General features: G+C 47.1%; 1 protein-coding gene across 1 annotated transcript in view; it reads left to right on the forward strand.

Annotated features, from left to right (window-relative positions):
- The window catches only part of DNAH17 (dynein axonemal heavy chain 17), a 15,539,113-nt gene that overhangs the window by 2,649,519 nt on the left and 12,865,293 nt on the right, over nt 1-24,301 (forward strand). The gene's annotated exons all lie outside the window — the stretch shown is intronic.

Consider the following 24,301-nt stretch of genomic DNA (forward strand, 5'->3'; position numbering starts at 1 on the left):
AGCGACCGCTATGTATCGTTCCAAACGACCCTTATGGTGATTGGTTGTAAGTCAACCTTAGACCAGCTATCCTAGTAGCGTGGATACGAGCAGTCTTCGGGCTAAACTCTAGAGGGCGTGTTAAGCCAGCTGTTATACCATCACATACCCCTTGAACCCCAAGTGAAAGGACACCACACAAGTGTTATGAAAATAAACAGAATATTTATTAAGAATCACAACAGCCCTGGACTCTTTGTGAGGACAGGGTACTAAGCACAAACCAAAGCTCTTAGGAAAATACTTCAAGTGCACAATTAAAACAAGTGTCCGAGGACACGGAAAGTTTAGTGGTCTCGGGCGGACCCGATAAGGCAAGTCGGAAGCGAGGGACTCGGGACCCTAGAGTAAGGAGGCTATGCAGGCACCGAAATGCCGAAATTACCTAGCCACGAGGGCTGCGGCTGCACAAGTCTTACAGGCGTCGGGGTCTTCGCTGACGAGCCAGGAGCCGGAAGAAAAGGAGTTGCTGGCCGGCGACCAGTGCTGAATAGTTCGTAGAGATCCAAGCCTGGATCAGAGATCGTTGATACCTGAAAGCAGAGGGGACCAAGTTCGTACTACTAGCCAGTAGTCAGAGGGTACCAGGAAGGCACCGGTTGACCGTCACCTCGACTAGGTGAGTGGGCGACGCTAGGCTCTGCAGTCTCACGGACCAGGAGGCGTTGTCGGCGACCTGTCCCACGAAGGTTGATGCTGTCGGCGTCGCTGGGCCCAGGATTGGGGCAACAAGCCTTGGCAGATTTCAGGGCCACGGGGTGGGCCTAAAATGGCGTCTTGAGTGGACCAGGAGAGTCCGGGGTGCTTCTCTCAAAGATGGAAGCAAAGGCCAGTCTGGAGCAACCAGACCAGCAGCGTTGGTTGTCGGATGTCGTCAAAGAAGGGCACAAGCCAGCGGCTAGTGACCAGACAACGTGCTGAGCAGCGAGCAGAAGGGCCCCACGCAGATCGTGGAGATGCTGGGAGACTGCACTTCGGTGCTGGAGCTGCTCAGGGTCGGGGCTTCTCGGACCCCAGAGCACTCACCAGAGAATTGCTTCGATGGTCGTGCTGATTAAGAAAGCGTGCAGGTTTTGATGATGGCCGGTCCCTCGAGGTCTCGTCGCACCCACAGATCTCAGCTGAGCTGACGACGCGGGTAGAGGTCAGAGGTGCCAGGGAAGCCGGTTCTCGTCGAGCTGGGCCGTCGGATTCCTTGAGGAAGGACTTGCAGCAAACCGCAGAGTTCTTAGATGGTGCCCGCTGGTGCAGGGTGACTACTCCTTAGCCACAAGGGAGAAATCTTGAGAAGAGTCTCGAAGTCCTTTCGTAGAAAGTATTCTTGATTCAAAGATGATCTAATTTGGAAGGGTCCCCGCTCCGGTCTTTATCCTAAAGAAAGGGGTGGGTACATGACTAGGTCCTGCCCTAGGGGTGGGACCAGGAAGGGGGGTCGTTACACCCCTCTCCCCTGCCGGACTTTCCCCAGGTCAGGGGCTGGGCGCCCCTGGAACTGGTTCTGACCGGCAGATGCGTAGTGAGCACCGGGGTGCCACTCCGCAGTCACCTTCTCGCAAAGCCCTACCTACCCAGAATACACAAACCCTGTCTGGGACGGTGCGAACACCGCCCTTGACAGGAAACCCTTTGTCCAGGCTCTCCTCGCTGGAAGGACTCCAAGCAGCAGGAGGTCAGACTTGTGTCTGTGGTGGCAGCGTCCATTTTGTGGAACTGAGGCTTCAGTTAACTTTAACCGGGGTTCACAGTTACGTACATGTCGTGTCCCTCTAGAAGGGCGGAATGCTAACCTCGTCGCCAGAATTGGTGAGGGGGCAGTATCCCGATTCGTATGACACCTTACTCGACATGTCTTGATAACGCGATACCGAAGTTACCGATATGGTACGCGTTATCATGGAACAGCCATGGGGTCTTGGTTCCGCAAGCTGCAACCGGGCTCGGCTCGGGCCAGAACCCAATTCATACGATTCCAAGCACTCTGCCTTCAGGATTGTCAAGGCCTGCCATAGGAGTGTCTGATAGGAACTCGGGTGTCCATTGTATGGTTAGATATAGGGCTACTATACCTAAAGCAACGAGCGGGTACGCTACGTTGCTCCAGCTGTCGTGCAGCCAGTTGTGTCAGATTTAGATGGCCATCCAGGGGTGGCATGATACACGCTTCAGCCCCTGGTAGGCCCTGGGTACACCGATGCCCGAGTTACAAGGTCTGACAGGGAGGCCCAGTTCCAATTGGGTAATGCACCTAGGGTACATGGAATCCATTTTAAAGAGAGAGCAGCAGGCCTGGGGTCCTGATTGGCAGGATCCCAGGTCGACTATGTCAAAAACCAGCTAAAACACAGGGCAAAAAGTTGGGGGCAACCATAGTCAGGAGGTACCTTCCTACACCAGGTCCTTGACCTTCAGTTGCCCTCTGTAGCTGTACATATCAACATCCTGACGGAGGTGCTTTAACAGGAGGTCACCCCTTCAGAACTGCTACTCCCATTTAATGAAGCCCTTATGGATGTCCTGCTAGGGGCATGGTCCATACCCTACAAATAGGCTCCTGAGGACAGGACAATTACCCGCTGCCAGTGCCCCATCCCAGGTGACCCCTCTTTCCTCACGCAACACCCTATCCCAGAGAGTTTGGTAGTCCAAACCTCCACATCCTGAGTAAATCCAGGTGCCTTCTCTACCTCCACACTGGTTAGGGAATCCAAAAGGCTGGACACCTTGGTTGACAGTGACAAAGGCATGGGGGGTTCCAGACCCTAGCCCCTACCCTGGACTAACGCATCACTGGATGCGTTTTTACTTTTTCCACAGTCTAACAGGGATGCCTGTCCCTTTAAGGCTCATACTACCTTCCCGGGAGAAGTTGGGCATGACCTATGGCCTCTGAAGACGGAGCCCTTTCTTCACAGCTACCCCATGAAGAGGGAGAAACGACTCCGCAACAGGAATTACACGTCACCATCAAAAAAGCCACATTTTTGGAGAGGACGGACCCAACAGCGTGAACAAGCAGAGAAGCAGCTCAAGCGATGCAAGACAACATCCCTTGGAGGAACTGCATGGAGACAGAGGCCGAAGAAACAAGTGCTGAAGATGGAAAAATGCCAGGAGGTAACTGTTATCATGAACCCCCGCCACGTTCCTGAAGGAGCACTGCTAGCCCAGGTAGGTAGGTGTTTACTGGGGAGAAGCGGGGTTTGTGAAATAACTAACAGAGAGAATGCAAGGGCTGGGAGCTTAGAGAGGTCACCAGTTTAAACAGTTTATGGTGTTATAAAAGAGTACGCCAGCTATAAGTGGAAGCCAGCGAGTAATTGAGCAATTCTTTTGCATGACTTAAGCTTTAGTTTTTCTGAGTTTCTGTTGATGCCTTTATTTATCAGGACCTAGTGATGCATAACTAGGTTGAAAAAGAACATTATTAGAACGTAATTGACACACATGGTGGTGGGACATGAATATTGTATACAAAGTGGTGCTCTCCATCACAAACCCATCACGTGGCGGAGAATGTGGGCATTAGGCCATCTGATAGAAGATGGAAAACATTGTGCATCAACTCCGGGAGGGTCAGCACAACCTGGAATGGGTCCTCATGACCAAAATGGAGGCAGGTCAAACCTAAATGGTTGCAGCAATGGGTCATGCTGGGTGCTATGATTCCCCTACAGAAATATTTATCTGGAGAAGATCTAGTGACTTTCTTTCATAATTTTGAACAGGCTGCTCAAGCCAGTACCTGGCTACAGGATAGGTGGCTCTTCTATTTTTTCACCTTATTAACTGGGGAAGCACAAGATGCATACCAAATTGCTAACGGGTATGGCACATCAACCTGTGCTGAAGTCAAGAAAGTCATCATGGACCGTCTAGATGTAGATATCGAAATCCACAGGCTAAATTTTCAAAAAGAAAAAGAGGCAAGAGGAGATACCCCAAAGACATTGTTTTAACAAATGAAAGATGCTGCAGATCAGTGGCTGAAACCCCTAGAACCCACTAAGGAGGAAATTATGAAAGAAATGTACCCTGAGCAATATCTGGAAGCATTATGATTCCAAACTCAGAAGTGGCTAAGACAGCATGCAGGATTAACATTAGTACATTCAGTAGAAATGGCTACTACATTTGCGTTTGCTCAATCTTGAGGATGTCCCCTAGTCTTTGAGAAAACAGCTAAACCTTTTACCATCTACCAATCACACATTTGAAAGAAAACAGAACAAGACTTCCACGGCACCTCCAAATATGAAATTTGGGAAACCAGAGCCCATTGTAAATCCAGGACTCCAGTGCTACGAATGTGGGGGTGTAGGGGCATATAGTTGGGTTCTGTAAAAAGAGAAAGGAGAAGGTAGAAGAAGAGCCAATGGATATCAGCGATGTACCCCGATCTATCTATTATGCCCAAGAAATAGGGCCTCAATCTTATGTGAGTTTAAAATGTAATGGTATACCAGTCCCCACTTCACTAGACCCCGGGTGCAGACAGTCAGTGGTTAAAAGTAAGTATGGGCGGAAAATCCGTTCCGCTCGCGGATTTTGCGGATTTTCGGTAAATTCGCAATCTGCGAGATTCGCGAATTTCCCGCAAAATCCACAAATCCGCGAGCAGCGGATTTTATGGCTTGCTCGCACTGTTCGCGTGAGTTCGCGGCTTCCCAGTTCAACTTCGCGCCCCGCGAATAAGCGCTAAATTGCAGAAATACGATCTTAGCAAAACTGAAACTACTTACCAGGTTCAAAAGTTCAAGCTCATCATTAGTAGCCATTTCCTGTAGTGCTTCCTGAGGGGCCCCTCCAGAGTTCAGTTGCCTACTTGCAACTATTATGTGACCCTGCTCTGACCCTCAGAATAGTTACACATATGCCACAAAGGTCCTGAATTACAGCTAAGGGAGACAAGCAGGAGCCAGGCTGGAAGTTCAAATCCAGTGACACATTAATCAGCCCCTAATTCATTATTGTCAGTTGGGGCAGGGCAGGTGTTGTAACTAATTTTGCAACAATGAAAGCACTTAGCAAGTGCAAAAGATCACTAATCAGGAAGCACTAAGGAAGCAGGTGCCAGCTAAAAAAATATTCTGTGACACATTAATCAGCCCCAAATTAATTCAGGTCACTTGAGGCAGGGAAGGTGTGCTTTGCTTTGCCACAATAATGTACACTGGACAACCAGAGGGTGCTGTGATGAAACAGAGGGTGGCATGGGTGAGCCAGAGGGTGGCATGGGAAAACCAGAGAGTGGCAGTGGTGACAGAGGGTGCCAGTGATGAAGAAGAGTGTCCCAAACAGGCTGGACACGTAGAAACAACAAGTTCGCAAAACTTGCGACCCGACAGGTAAGTTCGCGTTTGCGAAATTGTACAAAAACCCTCGCGACCTGGCAGAAACCCGCGCGAACACAAAAAAAAAAAAATCTGCAAATTCGCGAGAATTTGCAGATTTTGCGGATTGCGAGTTCGCAAATCCGCAAAATTCGCGAACGCGAGATTCGCAAAATTCGCCCATGCTTAGTTAAAAGTGAGTTGGTACATCCCTCCCAAATAGTCCCAAATAAAAAAGTGGGGATACGCTGTGTGCATTAAGACACTACAATCTATGCCATAGTACAATTAACCCTTACTAAGGCTTCAGGGCAAGAAAGCTCAGTTGAAGTTTGGGTTCTTCCTTGTTTACCTGAAAAAATAATTCTTGGAACAGATAGCCCGTATTTTATCAACTTATTACTTAGAAATCTGACAAATGTGAACCAGTTTCAAATCCAAAGAATTAAGGGGAATCCTCCTGTCCACAATACTGTACTTACACCTGAACCATAGGTGTTAGACAAGCGGTTTAGAGTTGCTTAGCTGAATGATAGTCTCTCCTGAATGATTGGCAGAGCGCCAAAGTTAATCAGGATTCCCCTAACCCCATCTGCATGCATCCTCTATCGCCTTGGTAAAGCTGGGGACACTCACAATTGTTAGTCCCCCTTGAGTATCAAGTTCAAGCCATTTTGCATAATTCTTTTTGGCCTGGAATATATGCAAAAACCATGCAATATTGCCATGAATGTGCCACATGTAAAAGAAAAAACCGTACCAACCTCTCAAAAGGCCCCTACAACCCTTACCGATTATAGAGAAACCCTTTGATGGAATAGGGATGACTTTAATAAGGCCTTTACCACGCTCCACAAAAGGTTTACAGTATGTGTTAATCATAGTTGACTATGCTACATGATATCCTGAAGCCATTTCCCTTAAGAGCTATCTCTTCTAAAGTCATTGCTCACCACCCTGTAGAGGTGTTTTTACACATGGGATATCCCCAGAAAATCCCCACAGATTAGGGCACACCTTTTGTGTCAAAAATAATGAAGCCAGTATGCAAGTAGTTGGACATTACACATGTGTACCATCCCCAGACAGATGGTCTTCTTGAGATATATAATGGAAGTTTCAAGTTAACTCTAAAGAAGATGTTGTTTGGGGGTGGGAAAACTTGGGACCAGTTGCTACCCCTTGCTCTTTTTGTATTACGAGTCAAGTATAAAGTAGCTTAGGTGTTTTGTTCTTTCAAACTACTTTTTAGGGAACAACCACGTGCACTCTTAGAGATTACAAAGGAGGCATAGGAAAGAGATGCAGAAGATGAGGCTAGTTCCCTTCTAGATTATGGTAAGAAGCTAAAGTCCCAGATAGGGAAGCTGAGAGTGCTGGCTCACGAAAACATTGGAAAAACGTCAATAGAAACAGAAGATTTTCTATGACAAAGGAAAACGAAGGAGGCAACTTGTGGTTGGAGATTGGGCCCTAGTTCATTTACCTACTTCCAACACAAAAATAAAAGAAAGAGTAGCAAGGTCCCTATGACATTACTAAAAAAGTAGGAAAAGGTACATATCAGCGTAAAAAAGAAGAACAATTTTATCACATCAACCTCTTAAAAAAACGGTTGTGACCTCCCCAAAACTATTCAAACAGTGATACCTGTAGGAAAATCGGAAAACTCTTTAGGTAGTACTGATCTCAACAGCGCCATCTCTGGGGAAGAAAGAAAAGAGCTACTCACAGTATTAACATACTTTTCAGACATCTTTTCTGACTTACCTAGGAAAGCCCAGTTAGTCATGCATTCCATACCAACACACAAGAGAGTTGTTATCAAAAAACGTCCTTATGGTATCTTTGAAGCAGATAGACTGGCCCTTCAGGCTGAAGTTCCACAAATGCTTGAAATGGCTTTGTCCAAGAGCGAGTGGTGCTCGCCTATTGCATTCGTCCCGAAACCTGATGGCAGCCTATGTTTTTGTATAGACTTCAGGGCGGTAAATTGGGTTTCTAAATTGTATGAGTGTCCCTTGCTGAGAATAGGAGAGTTGATCGAGAAACTGGGTGAGGCATACTGTGTACTAACCATTCATATTAAAAAAGGGTATTGGCGGGCCCCTTTAAATCCTGCCGATCAAGAAAAAACATTCCTCGCTTCATCTGATGGTTTATATCAACTCACTGTCCTGCAATTCGGCATACATGGGGCCCCGCCACCTTCCAGAGACTCTTGAATACCCTGCTCATAAAACACCAGGAGTATTCCTCTGCGTATCTGGATGACATAGCTATTTACAGCAAGATACAGTCAGAGCACCTTAATACCTTCATTTGATCCTGTCTGAGTTGCAACAGGCTCACTTCCATATTATTGACAAAATGTAAAAATTTGCATACCAAAATCTCAAATATTTGGGTTATCTCCTTGTGGAGTATGTTATTGAACCCCAAACAGAGAAGATAAAAACCATAACTGAAACACCCTTCCCAAAAACAAAAAGAGAATTAAGAGCATTTCTAAGCCTCTTGGGGTATTATAGAAGGTTCATTCCTTCCGTCTCTGAATTGTCTTCTTCTCTCACGGATATGCTCAAGAAAATTGTTTCTCCCCCTATCCTTAAACACTCCCCTGTAATCGCCCTTGGAGAATTTCAGAAGTTAAAAACAGCTCATACCACTGCTCCTGTACTGCTTTCTCCTGACTTTAACAAACCATTTATATTACAAATGGATTCTCCAGATGTCGGAATTGGAGCTGCCTTGTCTCAACTGGACACAACATGTCAGGAAAGACCTCTTTTTTACATCCGTCAAAAACTGTTCCCTAAAGGAAGGGTGTATCCTACCATAGAGAAGGAGTATTGAGAATCTTTGTTACTACCTGAAGATAGATCATTTGTACTATATACTGACTAATCAACTCTTACCTGGCTTTACCAGAATACTGTGATGGTTTTTGACTTTGCAACCCTTCCAATTTGAAGTTTGACATAGAAAGGGCAAGCAGGAAGGGAACGCTGACTCTCTCTCCAGTTTTCCCATTTTCCCCAATCGGGGAAATCCTAGGGCGAGGGTGTGTGGTGGGGACTAGGGCGCGGGGGTCCCATATCCTGGCCCTTTCTCTCTACTAACGCATCACAGGATGCATTTTTGCTTTTTCTACAGACACCCTGGGAGCGCTGTCCCTTTAAGGCTCTTACAAAGTTTCAAGGAAACTCTGAGCCCTTTTCTTCCCGACTACCCAATTAAGAGGGAGAGATGACTCTAGAATAGGAATAACACTGCACCGTTGGAACAGCTTCACTCTCAGAGAGGACGGACCCGACAGTGTAAACAAGTGGAGAAGCAACTCAAGTGACTCAGGGTGCCATCCCTCTGAGGCATTCCATGGACAAAGAGGCTGGAGATGCAAGCGCAGAAGATGGGAAAATGCCAGGAGGGGACCGTTAGCTCAAGCCACCTGCAACATTTCTGGTGGAGCGTGGCTAGCCCAGGTATGTGGGTGTTTGCTGGGGAAGTGCGAGGTTGGAGAAACAACTTAACAGGAGAACATGAGGGTTGGGATCATAGTGGGGTCACCAGTTAAAATAGTTATCTGAAAGAAACAGGTTAGTATTAGATTCCATTCCTTAGAACATCCCCAGGCGTCAGACTGGATCCGGAAACTTTTGCGTAGCAGTACCATTGAGCGTCGGTAGGCGTCGTCTGCGGCTCCGCGTCCGTCGTCAGCATCGTTGGCACCGGGATGACGTCGCCGGAGTACTCAGACGCCGCCCTCACGTGCTGACATCAGTTCTTCTTTTTTCCGCGCCAGCAAGCGCCGATCCTGAAAAAGTTGTACCCTTAGTCAATTTTTGACTGACTTTTTCGATCCTTTTTGATCATCTTTCGAAGTCACTCGACTCCGACGGTGCAGGTAGGGATGCCCGGGTACAAGCCCTGCGTCGATTGCAGCCGACTGATGTCCATTACCGACCCCCATCACCGGTGCCTTCAATGTCTGGGCCCGACCAAGACGACAAGTCCTGCTCCAACTGCAGGGCCCTGATGTCCAAAGCTAGACGGGAGCGGTCCCGCAAGCAACTCGAGCTCCGTCAGTCAGCCCAGCGCCACTCGAGGTCCTGGTCCGGAAGGAGGTTGAGGGACCGGTCGCGGGGCCGGAGTTACCACAGTTTCGGGAGTCGTCATCAGTCTTCTTGCTCAAAGTCCTCAGGTAAGAGGAACAAGAAGTCGAAGAGGCGACATCACTCTTCTGACTCCCCCCAACACTCGCGCAACGCGGCCGGGGGTTCGGGCGACACCGTCCACGCGGCTCCCCCACAGGTGTCGCGGCCTGCTCCATACCCGCCGGTCCCTGGGCAAAACGCATCGCCGGAGGAGATCGAGGCCTTCCTAGGTCGCTCACTCCTCAGTCGGGTCCCGCGCTGCCTTCGGGCCAAGCGGCCCGACTGGGTCCCAAGCAGGCTGGGTGCTTCGGACCCGGGGCCGTCAGCGGCTTAGGTCCCGACGCCGCAGGGCCCGCCAGATCTGGCTCCGGATCCGGGTCATCGCCAATCGACCTCACGACCTCGCCGGTGCCGGCTCCAGGGTGTTGCCCCCGGCGCCATCCCAGGATGACGCCGTCCCCGGTCCTACCCTCGATTTGGGTCCGCCGTATTCGACGCCGCTAGGAGATTTCCTCTTCACCGACCCGGCCCCATCCTTTGAACCTGAGTATCAGGAGATGGGTGGCGAGGAGGATTGGGAGGGGTCCGAGGACCCTCTGGCACGTGAGTGCCAGTCTTCTCATGACTGGGCAGGTGAGCTAGGGGAGGCCAGTGGTTTAGACACTTCTCCCGATACTGGTTTTGTCTCCCCTTCTACCGTGGCTACCGAGGAGGGGGCTGCCTATAGTGTGGTGCTGACGCGGGCTGCTAGGCCTTGGGCCTTGAGCTCCCCGTCGTGGCCGTGAGGACTAACCTCCTCACTGAGGTCCTTAAACCGCAGGCAAGCTCGGCTGAGCCTCTGCTGCCGTTTAATGAGGCCTTGTCAGTAAGCATGGGCGGAAAATCCATTCCGCTCGCGGATTTTGCGGATTTTCGGTAAATTCGCAATCCGCGAACTCTCGCGAATTTACCGAAAATCTGCAAATTCGCACGCAGCGGATTTTTTTTCTTGGTGATACAATATTGCGGCGTGCGGCGTTCACTTACCGTCATTCAGCGTTTGCCGAGTTGTTTTTCTCGATATTTTGCGAGTGCTGCGCCATTTTGGATCTTGCTGCGGGATCCTGCGGGAGTTTGGCGACGCACCGCGAGAGTTCGCAATTGCGAACATGTAGGTGCGGCGGGCAGCAACAATCTTGCACTCGCGAAATTAAAAAATTTGCAATTCTGCACAAGAAATCCACTAGCAAGCAGCATAGACCTTCCTAAAATGATGATTTTTATCAGAATAACTCCTCAGGTTGACATTTGCCTGCACTTTTTGGGATTTGAGGCCTTTTGACTTTCTTTGGATCACTTTTGGATTAGAAATCAACTTTCACAATTAAGTTTGTTTGGGGCATTACAGCTGCTGTTCTGCAGAAAAACGAGTTTTGCAAAACTGAAAGCACTCAGCAGGTGCAAAAGTTCACTCATCATTAGTAACCATTCCCTGTAGTACTTCATAAGGGGCCCCTCCAGAGTTCAGTTGCTAGTTGCAACAATCCTATGACCCTGCTCTGACCCTCACAGCAGGCTCATAGAATAGCTACAAGTAGGCCACAAAGGTCCTGGAAAAAAAAATTGCACTGCAACAGAAAGCAAATTACAGATAAGAAAGCAGGTGCCAGACTGGAATTCTAAAACAGTGACACATTAATAAATCAACCCCAAATGAATTCATGTCAGTTGAAGCAGGGCAGGTGTGCTTGCTTTCCCCCCCCATAATCTACAGTGATGAACCAGAGGGTGGCATTGATGTACCAGAGGGTGGCATGGGTCAAACAGGGTGGCAGTGGTGAAACGGAGGGTGCTGTGAACCTGTGATGATGAACCAGACGTAGAAACAACATAGTCGCGACCGTTGCGAGCCGACAAGTAAGTTCGCAATTGCGAACTGGTATAAAACCCTCACAAACTGGCAGAAACCCTTGCGAACACACAAAAAAAATCCACAAATTCTCGAGAATTCGCGGATTTTGCGGATTGCGAGTTCGCAAATACGCAAATTCGCGAACGCCAGATTTGCAAAATTCGCCCATGCTTACTTGTCAGACGTTCTTTTGGGCTCTTGGTCCAAGCCCGCTACAGGTCCACCTGTAGATAGGAACATGGCCAGGCGCCACCGCCCGGCTCCGGGCGACCCTTGCTTCCTGTCCATCCACCCCACCCCCAAGAGCCTGGTCATCCAGCCCTCTAACTCCCAGACCGCATTCCCAATGGCTCCCCCGATCGGGAATCCAAGAGGTACGAACAGTATGGTAAAAAGATGTTCTCCTCCCTTAGTTTGGGGTTGCGGTCAGTCAACACCACATGCCTCTTGGGCCGTTACACCCACTCTCTGTGGGACACGGTTGCGGACGTGCTGCCACAATGTCAGGAGGGGGTCCGGACTAAACTCATGCAAGCCCTTGTGGAGGGTCGAGATGCGGCACAGTATTCCATCCGGTGTGGGCTGGATACCACGGACTCGCTGGGCATGGCGATGGCAATGACTGTGGCGATTTGTCGCCATGCCTGGCTGAGGTCGGCCAAATTTTCGGCTGATGTCCAAAACACCCTTATGGACATGCCGTTTGATGGCCGTTGCCTCTTTGGCAACAAGGCAGACAGTGCGCTTGAGCGCTTTAAGGACTCCAGGGCTACGGCCAAGTCCATGGGCCTCTCGGCCCGTGCCAGCAAACTGTTGCCTTTCGCTCCTTTCGTGGCCAAGGATGGGGCGCCCCCATACGTCCTGCAAGCCACGGCCCGCAGACTAACATCCAACGCTGTGGCGGATGTGGTAACCGCCGTGGCGGTGGTCGGGGACAACAGCGAGGTCAGTCCACACCTATCCCTGCAGCATCCGCCTCAAAACCCTCCTAGTCCGAGCTTTCAGGCCCATGTGACGCCAGTGGGGGGCAGGGTTCGCCATCACCTCCTCCACTGGTGCACCGTCACATCGGACAGGTAGGTGCTGCAAATCGTCTGAAGGGGCTACTCCCTCCCCTTTAAGGTGACCCCTCCAGCCATGCCACCGCAGTACCACCACGTGTCAGGGATCACTTGAGTCTTCTGCAAGAGGAAGTTACGGCCCTCTTGGCCAAGGGGGCCATCAAGCGCGTTCCTAGGCCAGAAGTAGGATGTGGTTGTTACTCCCACTACTTTCTGGTTCCCAAGAAGGGCAAAGGGGGCCTCTGCCCTATCTTGGACCTGCGGAACGTCAACGGCTTCCTCCGGAAGGAGAAGTTCAAGATGCTCAGGTCTTAGCTGCCCTGGACCCAGGAGACTGGATGGTAGCGTTGGACTTGCAGGACGCTTATTTTCACATCCCCCTGCGGTTCACGGTAGGCCACGAGCACTTTCAGTTTACAGTGCTCCCCTTCGGCCTTACCAGCACCCCACGGGTGTTCACGAAAGTGATGGCGGTGGTCGCAGCTCATCTGCGCAGGTTAGGGGTTTCAGTCTTTCCCTACCTAGACAACTGGTTGTTGAAGGTGGGCTCGCCCCAGAAAGTCGTCAGCTACCTCCAAACTACGGCGGACCACCTGCACCTGCTGGGGTTCTCCATCAATGTGCCGAAGTCACACCTGTATTCCTCTCAGAAGCTCCTCTTCATCGGAGCGGTTCTGGACTCGCCGCAGTTTTGGGTTTATCCTCCCAAACAGCGGGTTCGGGATATTCAGGCTCTGATTCCTATCTTTCAGCCGTTATCCCGCGTCTCGGTCAGGTTGACGCTGCGGCTTCTGGGGCTGATGGCCTCCTGCATCCATTTGTTGCATCATGTCCGGTGGCGGATGCGGGCTCTGCAGTGGGACCTGAAGTTTCAGTGGGCCCAGCATCAGGGCAACTTGTCCGACCATGTCTTGATCTCGGAGGGCACTGCAAGACCGTTGCAGTGGTGGCTCACGGACCGCGATTGGTTCAGCAGCAGATCCCTCTCCCTACCCCAACCGGAGCACGTAGTTGTGACGAACGCGTCCCTCCAGGGCTGGGGGGGCCACATGGGAGAGGCGCAGATCAGAGGCCTCTGGTCTTCGGCGGAGTCCCGGCTCCATATCAACCTTCTGGAGCTGCGGGCGATCCAGCTTGCACTGAAGTCATTCCTCCACTCTGTCCGGGGGAGTGTAGTGCAGGTGTTCACGGAAAACACCACCGCCATGTGGTACTGCAACACACTGGGCGGGGTGGGGTTGTGAACCCAATGCCAGGAGGCTCTGCACCTCTGGCAGTGGCTGCAACATCAGGGCGTGACCCTGGTGATTCAACACCTGGCAGGTTCTCTGAACGTCAGGGCGGACGAACTCAGTCGTCGGTGCATGATGGATCACGAATGGCGTCTGAACTCGGACATGGCGCAAGGCCTCTTTCAGCAGTGGGGAGAGCTTTGGTTAGATCTATTCGCCACAGAAGAGAACGCGCAATCTCATCAGTTCTGTGCATTGGAATTTTCAAGGCGGCACTCGCACTGAGACGCTTTTCCTCGCGAATGGAGCTGCGGTCTGTTGTACGCCTTTCCGCCTATTACCACTTCTGCCCAGAGTGCTGAAGAAGATCAGACGCAACCGGGCCCAAGTTATCCTTGTGGCTCCGGACTGTGCACGAAGATACTGGTATCCCGAGCTACTCAGCATGTCTGTCGATCCCCCGATTCATCTGCCTCTTCAGGAGGACCTTCTGTCGCAGCAGCAGGGGACGGTCCTCCACCCGAACCTGTCCAGTCTCCACTTACATGTGTGGAGATTGAGCGGCGGCAGTTGAGGCCATTTGGTTTGCCTCCTGAAGTTTGTAATGTGATTCTGGCAGCCAGGCGTCCCTCCACAAAATCGGTATACGCCTGCAGGTGGAACAAATTTGTGGCATGGTGCACAGCAAAGGCTGTGGATCACCTTTCTGCCCCTCTTTCAGAGGTTCTCCTCTTTCTTCTCTCTCTTGCCCTGCAGGGCTCTGCTCTGGGCACTATCAAGGGCTACCTCTCTGCTATTTCCACCTTCTTAAGGCTCCCTGATCAGCCCTCTTTGTTCAAGTCCCCAGTTGTAAATAGGTTTTTGAAGGGCATCACTCATATGTTTCCTCCTGTTCCTTTCGTGATGCCTCAGTGGGACTTGAACCTTGTTCTGACCTATCTGATGTGGGCTCCTTTTGAGCCACTTCATAACTGTCCTCTTCGTCTCCTTACTCTGAAGACTGCATTCCTGGTTGCCATCACCTCTACCAGGAGGGTGAGTGAGTTCCAGGCTCTTTCCTCTAAACCTCCCTTCCTTTCTGTCCATCCGGACAAAGTTGTGTTGCGGACGCGACCCTCTTTCCTGCCCAATGTAGTCACAGCCTTCCACATCGGGCAGTCCATCACCTTGCCCACCTTCTTTCCGCCTCCGCATCCCTCGAAAGAGGAAGAGAGGCTCCACAGTCTGGACCCAAAACGTGCGCTCTCATTCTATTTGGATCGCACACGCCAGTTCCGGGTGGATGACCAACTCTTTGTTGGTTACGTGGGCACTAAGAAAGGTCGGGCGGTGCACAAGCGGACCATCTCTCGGTGGGTCGTGTTGTGCATTAAGGTATGCTACTCCTTGGCTAAAAAGGAGCCTCCTGTTGGGCTGAGGGCCCATTCCACTCGGGCCATGGCGGCTACTACTGCCCTGGGTCGGGAAGTCCCCTTGCAGGACATCTGTCAGGCAGCTACGTGGGCCTCCTTTCACACGTTTGAAGACACTACTGCCTGGACAGCCAAGTCCGGAGAGATGGCTCCTTTGGCCGTTATGTTCTCCAGGACTTTCTGGTGTGATCATTGTTTCGCAGACACACCACCGGGGTTGGTATTGCTGGGGTTTCTATTCTAAGGTAAGGAATCTAATACTAACCTGTTTCTTTCAGATGCACAAGTTACTTACCTTCGGTAACGATATATCTGTAAGAAACAGTAGTTAGTATTAGATTCCTTACTGCCCCACCCATCCTCCCAGTTCTTCAAACCGATATCTAGGGTTAAGGTCATCCCTTTTCAGGGCCCTAGTTTCATGGCACCAGTGTTGGTTTTTATCATGGCTCTGCGTTTCTGGTCCGGAAAAGCTATGTATAAGAACTTACGTCAGTGCACGAGGGCGGTGTCTAAGTACTCCAGCGACATCATCCCTGCGCCAAGGACACGGACGCAGAGCCGCTGACGACGCCTACCGACGCGCAAGGGTACTGCTACGCAAAAGTTTCCGGATCCAGTCTGACGCCTGGGGATATTCTAAGGTAACAAATCTAATACTAACTACTGTTTCTTACAGATATATCGTTACCGAAGGTAAGTAACTTGTGCTATGGTGTTATAGAAGAGTACGCCAGCTGTAACTGGAAGCCAGCAAGTAATTGAGCATTCCTTTTCAAGACTTAGGCTTTTGTTTTACTAAGTTTCTGTTGATGCCTATATTTATAAGGACCTAGTGAGGCATAACTAGGTTCTAGGTTGAAAAATAACATTATTAGAACATAATTGACGGTAAACAGACATAATATCGATTCCAAAATATCGTTTGGACAAAATATCGAGTAAAAAATATAGACTAGCCAAAATATCGACCAGACATAATATAGACTACAAAAATATTGAGTAATATCGATAATAATAGCCAAAATATTGAATCAAAAATATAGACTAGACATAATATCGACTAGATAGAATATAGACAAAAAAAAATAGAAAATAAGGTAGTTTTTAATATTTTTTAATAATTGTGTAATATAAATCTGTAGCGTGTTGTGGGTTTATAGGGGAATAGGGTGGGAAGTAATTTAATTATAATTAATTAATTATGTAAATTAATAATAATTGTTAATTAATTATTAATTGGTAAATAATTAAAGTATAATTGGTAAAAAATAATAATTGATTAATAATTAATTTTTAGTAAATTATTTTCTGTAGCGGGTTGTGGGTTAATAGGGGAATAGGGTGGGAAGTAATTTTATTATAATTAATTAATTATGTAAATTAATCATAATTGTTAAATAATTAATAATTGGTAATTAATTAAAATATAATTGGTAAATAATTATAAATATTTAATTGATAAATAATTAATATTTAGTAAATTATTTTCTGTAGCGGGTTGTGGGTTTATAGGGGGATAGGGTGGGAAGTAATTTATTAATAATTAATTCATTATGTAAATTATTAATAATTGTTAATTAAATACTAATTGGTAATTAATTAAAATAGAATTGGTAATTGATTATAAATATTTAATTGATAAATAATTAATATTTAGTAAATTATTTTCAGTAGTGGGTTGTGAGTTTATAGGGGGATAGGGTGGGAAGTAATTTAATAATAATTAATTAATTATGTAAATTAATTAAAAATGTTAATTGTTAATTAATTAATAGTCATTTTAACCCCTACGTTATCCAACGCTTTCCCTACTGTAGCACCCACTGGAGTGGGAATAGTAATTTTAAACCCTACGCTATCCAACGCTTTCCCTACTGTAGCACCCACTGGAGTGGGAATAGTAATTTTAACCCCTACGCTATCCAACGCTTTCCCTACTGTAGCACCCACTGGAGTGGGAATAATAATTTTTACCCCTACGCTATCCAACGCTTTCCCTACTGTTGCACCCACTGGAGTGGGAATAGTAATTTTTACCCCTACGCTATCCAGCGCTTTCCCTACTGTTGCACCCACTGGAGAGGGAATAGTAATTTTTACCCCTACGCTATCCAGCGCTTTCCCTACTGTTGCACCCACTGGAGTGGGAATAGTAATTTTAACCCCTATGCTATCCAATGCTTTCCCTACTGTAGCACCCACTGGAGTGGGAATAGTAATTTTAACCCCTACGCTATCCAACGCTTTCCCTACTGTAGCACCCACTGGAGTGGGAATAGTAATTTTTACCCCTACGCTATCCAACGCTTTCCCTACTGTTGCACCCACTGGAGTGGGAATAGTAAATTTTACCCCTACGCTATCCAACGCTTTCCCTACTGTTGCACCCACTGGAGTGGGAATAGTAAATTTTACCCCTACGCTATCCAACGCTTTAGCTATTGTAGAATTCACTACAGTTGTTACAATACATTTTAAGTATTTTGCTATGCTACGGTAAAATTATTATATATGTTTATTTAATTTAAAAAAATTATATAAATATATATGTCTTTTTTTTATATATTTTTTTAATTTACAATAAATATTTATTAATATAACATTAATTTATTAATTTTAAGTAAGTTTATAATAAATATATTTATTACTACATTAGTTTTAACTTAATTTAAAGACAAAAAAAACCAATACAGTCTATATTTTAGTAACTCGATATTTTAGAGTCGATATTTTAGTACTTACCTGTTTAAAGATAGCCAGTCGATATTTTGTCCATCGATACTTTATCAACGATATTATGGCAACTCGATATTTTTGAGGTAGATATAATTTCAGTGATCCATAATTGACACACATGGTGGTGGGACATAAATATTAGATAATAAATGGTGCTCTCCCTCTCAAACTCATTTCCCCAATAGCTAGTCTTAAAATAAGAAGAAATGCTTACCTGTGGCTTTTGCTCTTCAATTCGAGTGGCATGCTTCCTCTCAAGTGGCCCGGTCCTTCCTGACCTGAGAAGAATAAAAGAGGAAATGGTTCACTATTTGCATTGCGTGAATCTATACTACAATAAAAAGAAACAGTCTATAAGAAGACTTCAGACTCCAGCCTATTGTATTTGGGTATTGTTATCAATCACATACCTTAACATTTGCCCTACCTTCGACACTTGGGTAAGAAAATGTTTTCTTCTGTCAGTCTGCCATTGCAGTCTGTGAACACCCAATTGCTTTTGGGCCATTACTTCCTTGCCCTTTGGGATTCGGTTGTTCAGGTGCTACCTATGGTCCCAGACCATACTCTCCCAAACTATGGCTGCAGGGAGAGATGTAGCTAAGTTCACAATCAGATGTGCCCTGGGCACAACCAACTTGCTAAGCAGAACAGTTTCTTTTTCTGTGGCTTTATGGTGTCACTCTTGAATGAGGACAACTGGCTTTTCAGGGGATGTCCAAGCTTCCCTTATGTGCATGCCCTTTGATGTCTCCTGTCTCTTCGGAGATAAGGCAGACTCAGCACTATGGCCGGGTCCTCGGGCCATTGCATGGCTTCCTGCCAACTCCAGTCCGCATTTCGCTCCTTTAATGGCCACAGAAAGGGCTACCAGCGCATCTCTAATGCCTAGTCATAATCGCCCACAAGTTTCTCAGCCCCAGTGTGGCCAAGGACGCGGTACCCACAGGTCCCATGGTCAGGAAACCAGAGGTAGGCCCAGTCAACCACCCCTGGCAGTCTCCAAGTCTCTATAGTTTGCCCTTCGACCATCATGGGCAACCAGTGGGTGGCAGGATACACCATCACCTGTCAATAACTTCAGATGCTGTGTTCTCTAGATTATTGGAAGGGGCTACTCCCTCCCATTCGTGACTACTCCTGCAATCATGCCACCCACTTACAACAGGCTAACGGAGGGGAGCTTATCTGGGATTGGAACACAAGGACCAGAATTCCTAATTAATTCTAATATTTATGAATTGAGCAATCTTATACATAATACAGGATACAGGGTTCAGGTATAATATGCATTTGAAATAGGTTTGTCTATAAAATAAGGATTCCTTGTCTTTGGCATATTTATGGATGACTGATATATGTGATTTGAATTGTATGTATGTTGTGTAAATGACAGTTCAACTGTGGTCGGTGGGGATTTGAGTCTGGGTATCCTCAGTGTGTGTATATGCAAATGTATGACGTTACAACTCATACATTTACAATGCATGCCTTTACAACGCAGTTTTTACATAGCAACATCTTTTACAACGCATTATCTTACATAGCATGCCATTACCTCGCATTTCCAGAAACTACCTTTACAACACATTCCATTACATCGCATTATACCTTTACAACGTATACCATTACAATTAGGGCTCCCGGTTTTATGGTATTTTTATTTTTAACATTTCCCTCTGTGTTTATTCATATTTATTTTTAGGTCATTTTATCTATATTTATCCAGATTTATTTTTGCTGCAAACAAAAGAAGATGCTGCAGCTAGTATTTTTTCACATGTATTTAAATAGACACTGCATACTTGCACTCAGTTGTTATAGGTTTGGATATATTTATATATACCTCAGATTAAGTAAACACAATATATTCATCTGAAAACTTTGCAAAAATAATTTAAAGAGAACATAGGCCTAAACATACCTTGAGTAACTTGCATTAGGAAACCTTTACTGTGGGGCTGTACACTCTAGGGACCAGAGGGGAGGATAGAACTAGCTTTTTGAAACAGGCCTTTAAATCATGTTCTTATCTTGTCACATTTACTGGGCATTCAAAGACAGAGGTCAAATGTCAAGCTTAGTCTTTGCAGGAGCAACCCATTCTTTTTTCTCCTTGCAGAATATCTTGTCTGGGATTATTTAGACCTTCATAGGAACTCTTTTGGCTGATTTTCTTGATTTTGTTTTAAAGGGGGAGATAATAATTTTCCAGTGTACACTATTTATACCTTGCTAAAACGCAAGTTGACTGTTCAAACTTTTGAGGGGAGGTGTGTGTGAAATGCTTTGTTTCAAAATCGGAAAGATTCTCCCCTGGAGCAAACACAAAGTACAATAGAACTGGGCCTAGAGGTCTTGGAGTGCTTAGGTGAGCACCAGTTAAATGTACCTGTTCATATGTATTTTTTTACAGGCATGTGGAAATTAAGTGATATGCCCAGAATCACATGATGGTTTTCGGATGCTGCATCCTATACTACTCAATGAAAGTATTTAAATTGATTAACTGACCGAAAGTGTTTCACCCTGCAACCGAAGGGCTGCAAATTGCGTACACAATAAAGCAATGCACTGCTCGCCCTCCCTATTCCCTCCTCCTTCCCTTCTGGAGCTAACCTAAAGAGAAGTGGCTGCTGAAAGCGCTGACCAAGGTAAAGTAATGCAGATTCAATAGGGGAAGGCACTCGGAGGTAGGAGCAATAGGCTTAACACTGCCCAGCTCACCTGAATAAAGCGAAGCACTCTCAGACTACGAGATGCAGCACACATCAGAAGTGACATGTGGCAGTGATCAAGGGGAAGGCTTTATGTCTGATGGTGGGTCACCCATAAGAAATTATTATGGGACTACTCAGCCACGTCCAGCATGTATAGAGAGGATGGTCAAGACGGGAAAGGTGAAGGGGGGAAATTGGACATTATGTTTGCCACCTTAAAGCAGATACAAGCAGAAGCTAGAGCAGAAAGCCGGAGAGCAAGACACGACACAAAAAAATCCAAGCCTCAATCAGGAAAGTAAATAAAAAATATGAAGAGGTCGAGGAGAGAGTGGTAGGAGTTGAAGAGAGAACTGGCAGGCTGGAAGACGAGGTTACGGACTGGCTGGCATTCAGAGTGGAGCAGACAAAGGTCGTGGAGGACCTACAATGGAAGGTCGAGGATTTGGAAAATCGCCAGAGGCGAAATAACGTTAGACTCCTTGGACTGGATGAAGGAGTGGAGGGGCAAGATCCAAGAGGCTTTGTCATTAAGCTCCTGAAAGGGGCCTTTCTAGAAGTACCATGGCAATGGGAGCTCGAGGTTCAGAGGGCACACAGGTTTCCACTGACATTGAAGAAAAGGCGGGATGGGAGTGCAGATACGCTCCCAAGGGCCATGTTGGTCTTTTTTGGGAACTTTCTGGCAAGACAAGAGTTGATGGAGAAAGCCAGGCCAGATTCCAAGAAATCTTTTGAAGGAGTAACATTTTTTGCTAGTCCTGACTTTTGCCACGTGACAGTGGAGAGGCGATGGCGACTCAGACAATTCATTTCGGCATTTCAGAGACAAGGGGCAGAGGCTTATCTGATGTTCCCGGCAAAGTTAAAAGTTATCTCTGCAGGTCGTACAAGAATGTTCTTTTCCGAGATAAAGGCGGGGGAATTTCTGGCAGAGCTAACAGAACAAGGGGGAATTAGGAAGAAGTAGGAGGGAATATATAGCGGAAAAGAGGAAGGATGATAGGGGGGATGTGGCTGGGCCTCGTAGTCTGGGTCTGGTAAGAAAATAGTGGATGAAGAAGAAGAGAGGGAAGGAGAGGGGGGGCGACACTACAATGCTCAGTGGTCACGCATAGGTCTGATGTGACCTATTTGCCTGTGACAGGGGGGGTGGGTCAGCAGAGGGGGGGAGAGGGGGGCAAAAGGGGGGTAGCGGTGAAGGGGGTGGTGCAGGTGTTGGGGGTTGGAGACATACAGTACAGATTTTTAAAGCTTATAAAGGAGAGAGGCAGAGGTTGGACAATTTCATAGTAGTTACTGGAAAATTGGCAAAACTAAGCATGAATAAATGGCAGTTAGGATAATTACGATCAATATCTGCGGGCTAAATAATGGAGAAAAAAGGCAAAAGCTAGCTGCATTGCTTCGATTTTGGAGGATTGATATAGTCTGTCTACAGGAGACGCATGTGGCTAGCAAAGATACATTCATGTTGGATCAAATGGGGTTTGAGGTGCTTGCGTATACAGGACAGGAAGCTAGAAATAAGGGGGTGGTGATATTAGCCAGGAAAGGTGCTGTAAAAATCAAAAAGAAAAAGGAGGATCAAGATGGGAGATGGGTTCTGTTGGATGTGGAAACCATGGCTGGGAGACTTACACTTACCTCACTGTATGGGTCAAATGAAGACGAACCTGAGTTGATTGAATTTCTGGATGGGGAACTAGCATTGTGGCCAGAGCCCGTAGTATGCTGTGGGGATTTTAATATTAATGGTCTGGATGGCCTAATCGACAGAGGTGGGGGTAGATATCGGGGGAGGAAGAGAAAGGCATGCAAAGCTGTACAGAACTTGCTTCGGCATAACGCACTGGTGGATATGTGGATGGAGAAAAACCCAATAGGCACAGGCAGTACGTACTACTCAGCCCCACATAAAACGGTCGCCAGGTTGGACTACTTTTTCATCTCTAGTTCATTGGTGTATGGGGCCGCATTAGAACGGCTGCCCAGGATAGTGTCGGATCACAATCCATTGGTTTTAAGTTTGTCTTAGACTAAAAATAGGGACAGAACAACTAATGCATGGACATTTGAACGGGGGTTGCTGAAGGAGAAGGAGTACTTTACAAGGATGCAGGAATGGATAACACAATTTTGGGATATGAACAGGTATTCGGCTTCAGCGGATATGGTATGGGACGCATTTAAAGCCAGAGTGAGGGGAGAGACACTAAGCTATACTATATTAAGAAGCAAGAAGGAGAAGGAGAGGATGGAAGAGAGGATTAGAAGGCTGGCGGGATTAGAGGAGGGTCTAGTGGCGACGATAAGTAGGAAAGAATCTATTGAACAGATCCTGTTGGACTTGGAGATTCAGAAGGCAGAGACAGGGGTTAGTCTGGCACAAAAAGCAGCAGGGAACTTCCTAGCAAAAAACGAAAAATGCTATGAATTTAATGAGAGGGTGGGTCATTTGTTGGCAATTAGGACTAGGCAAACACTAGCAGCAGGCGAAATAAAAGAAATCAAGGATAGTACAGGGACCATAGTCAACAAGGTGGAGGAGGTACAAGAAGTGTTCAGGAGGTTCTACGAAAAACTATATGAGCAGGACTTAAATAACATAGAGATAGGGATCACAGAATACTTGGCACAGGTACCACAGGTAGGGCTAAGCGTGGAAGAGAGGGAAAAGCTAGACCTGCAGTTAACGATTCAGGAGGTAAGGGAGGCGACATTCAGTCTCCCCTCTGGCAAGGCGACAGGTCAAGATCAAATTCCGGCAGAATTCTATAGGACTTTTTGGGATGTATTAGGAACGGACATGTGGGCAATTTGCTGCTTAGCACAGGGGGGTTGGGTAGTCCCACAGTCCTGGGCGGATATAATTGTGATATTAAAAAAGGATAAACCTCCAACAGATCCAGGTTCATACAGGCCAATAACACTGCTGAACGCAGATGCAAAAATATTTTCTAAATCCTTGGCAAAAAGGATGAGCAAGGTTATCGAGGGGTTTGTGTCCCCGGCACAGCATGGCTTTATCCCAGGTAAAGGGACTACCCAACATACAAGACAGATGATTACCATCCTAGACGCAGCTGAGGTTGCGGAGACCCTGTCGCGGCTATTTTTTTGGATGCCGAGAAGGCCTTCGACAGGGTCGCCTGGGACTACTTGTGGAAAGCCATGGAATGGGCTGGAATAGGCAACGGCTATATAAAAGCAATACAGGCATTATATAAACACCCGTCGGCCAGAATAAGAATTAATAAATCCTATACGAAGGCAGTACAGATTAGGCGGGGGACTAGGCAGGGATGCCCAGCTTCGCCTCTACTGTTTGCCATATATCTGGACCCACTGTTAAGAAGGCTTACCTATAACTATAGGATTCCCCCAGTTAGGCTGCATGAGCAGGAATACAAATTATTTGCTTATGCGGACGATGTAGCCATTACAACACCAGAACCGGGGGGGGGGGGGCATTGAACGAAATAGAGCAAGAGGCAAGGAATTTCGGGGTGATCTCAGGATACCTTATAAATAGAGGAAAGACACAGGTAGTGCAGAATAGGTTCACAATATTCCAGGACACGAGGGTAGTTTCAGAAGCAATATATTTGGGGATTTGGCTGTCAGCGGATCTGAACAGATTAATAGAGATTAATATGGAGCCACTATGGGAAGGTTAAAAGAAATTTGGAGAGAATTAATAACTTACATTTGACATTA

The sequence above is a fragment of the Lissotriton vulgaris genome, chromosome 7 (assembly GCF_964263255.1).
Source record: "Lissotriton vulgaris chromosome 7, aLisVul1.2, whole genome shotgun sequence".
In the NCBI taxonomy this organism is placed as follows: domain Eukaryota; kingdom Metazoa; phylum Chordata; class Amphibia; order Caudata; family Salamandridae; genus Lissotriton; species Lissotriton vulgaris.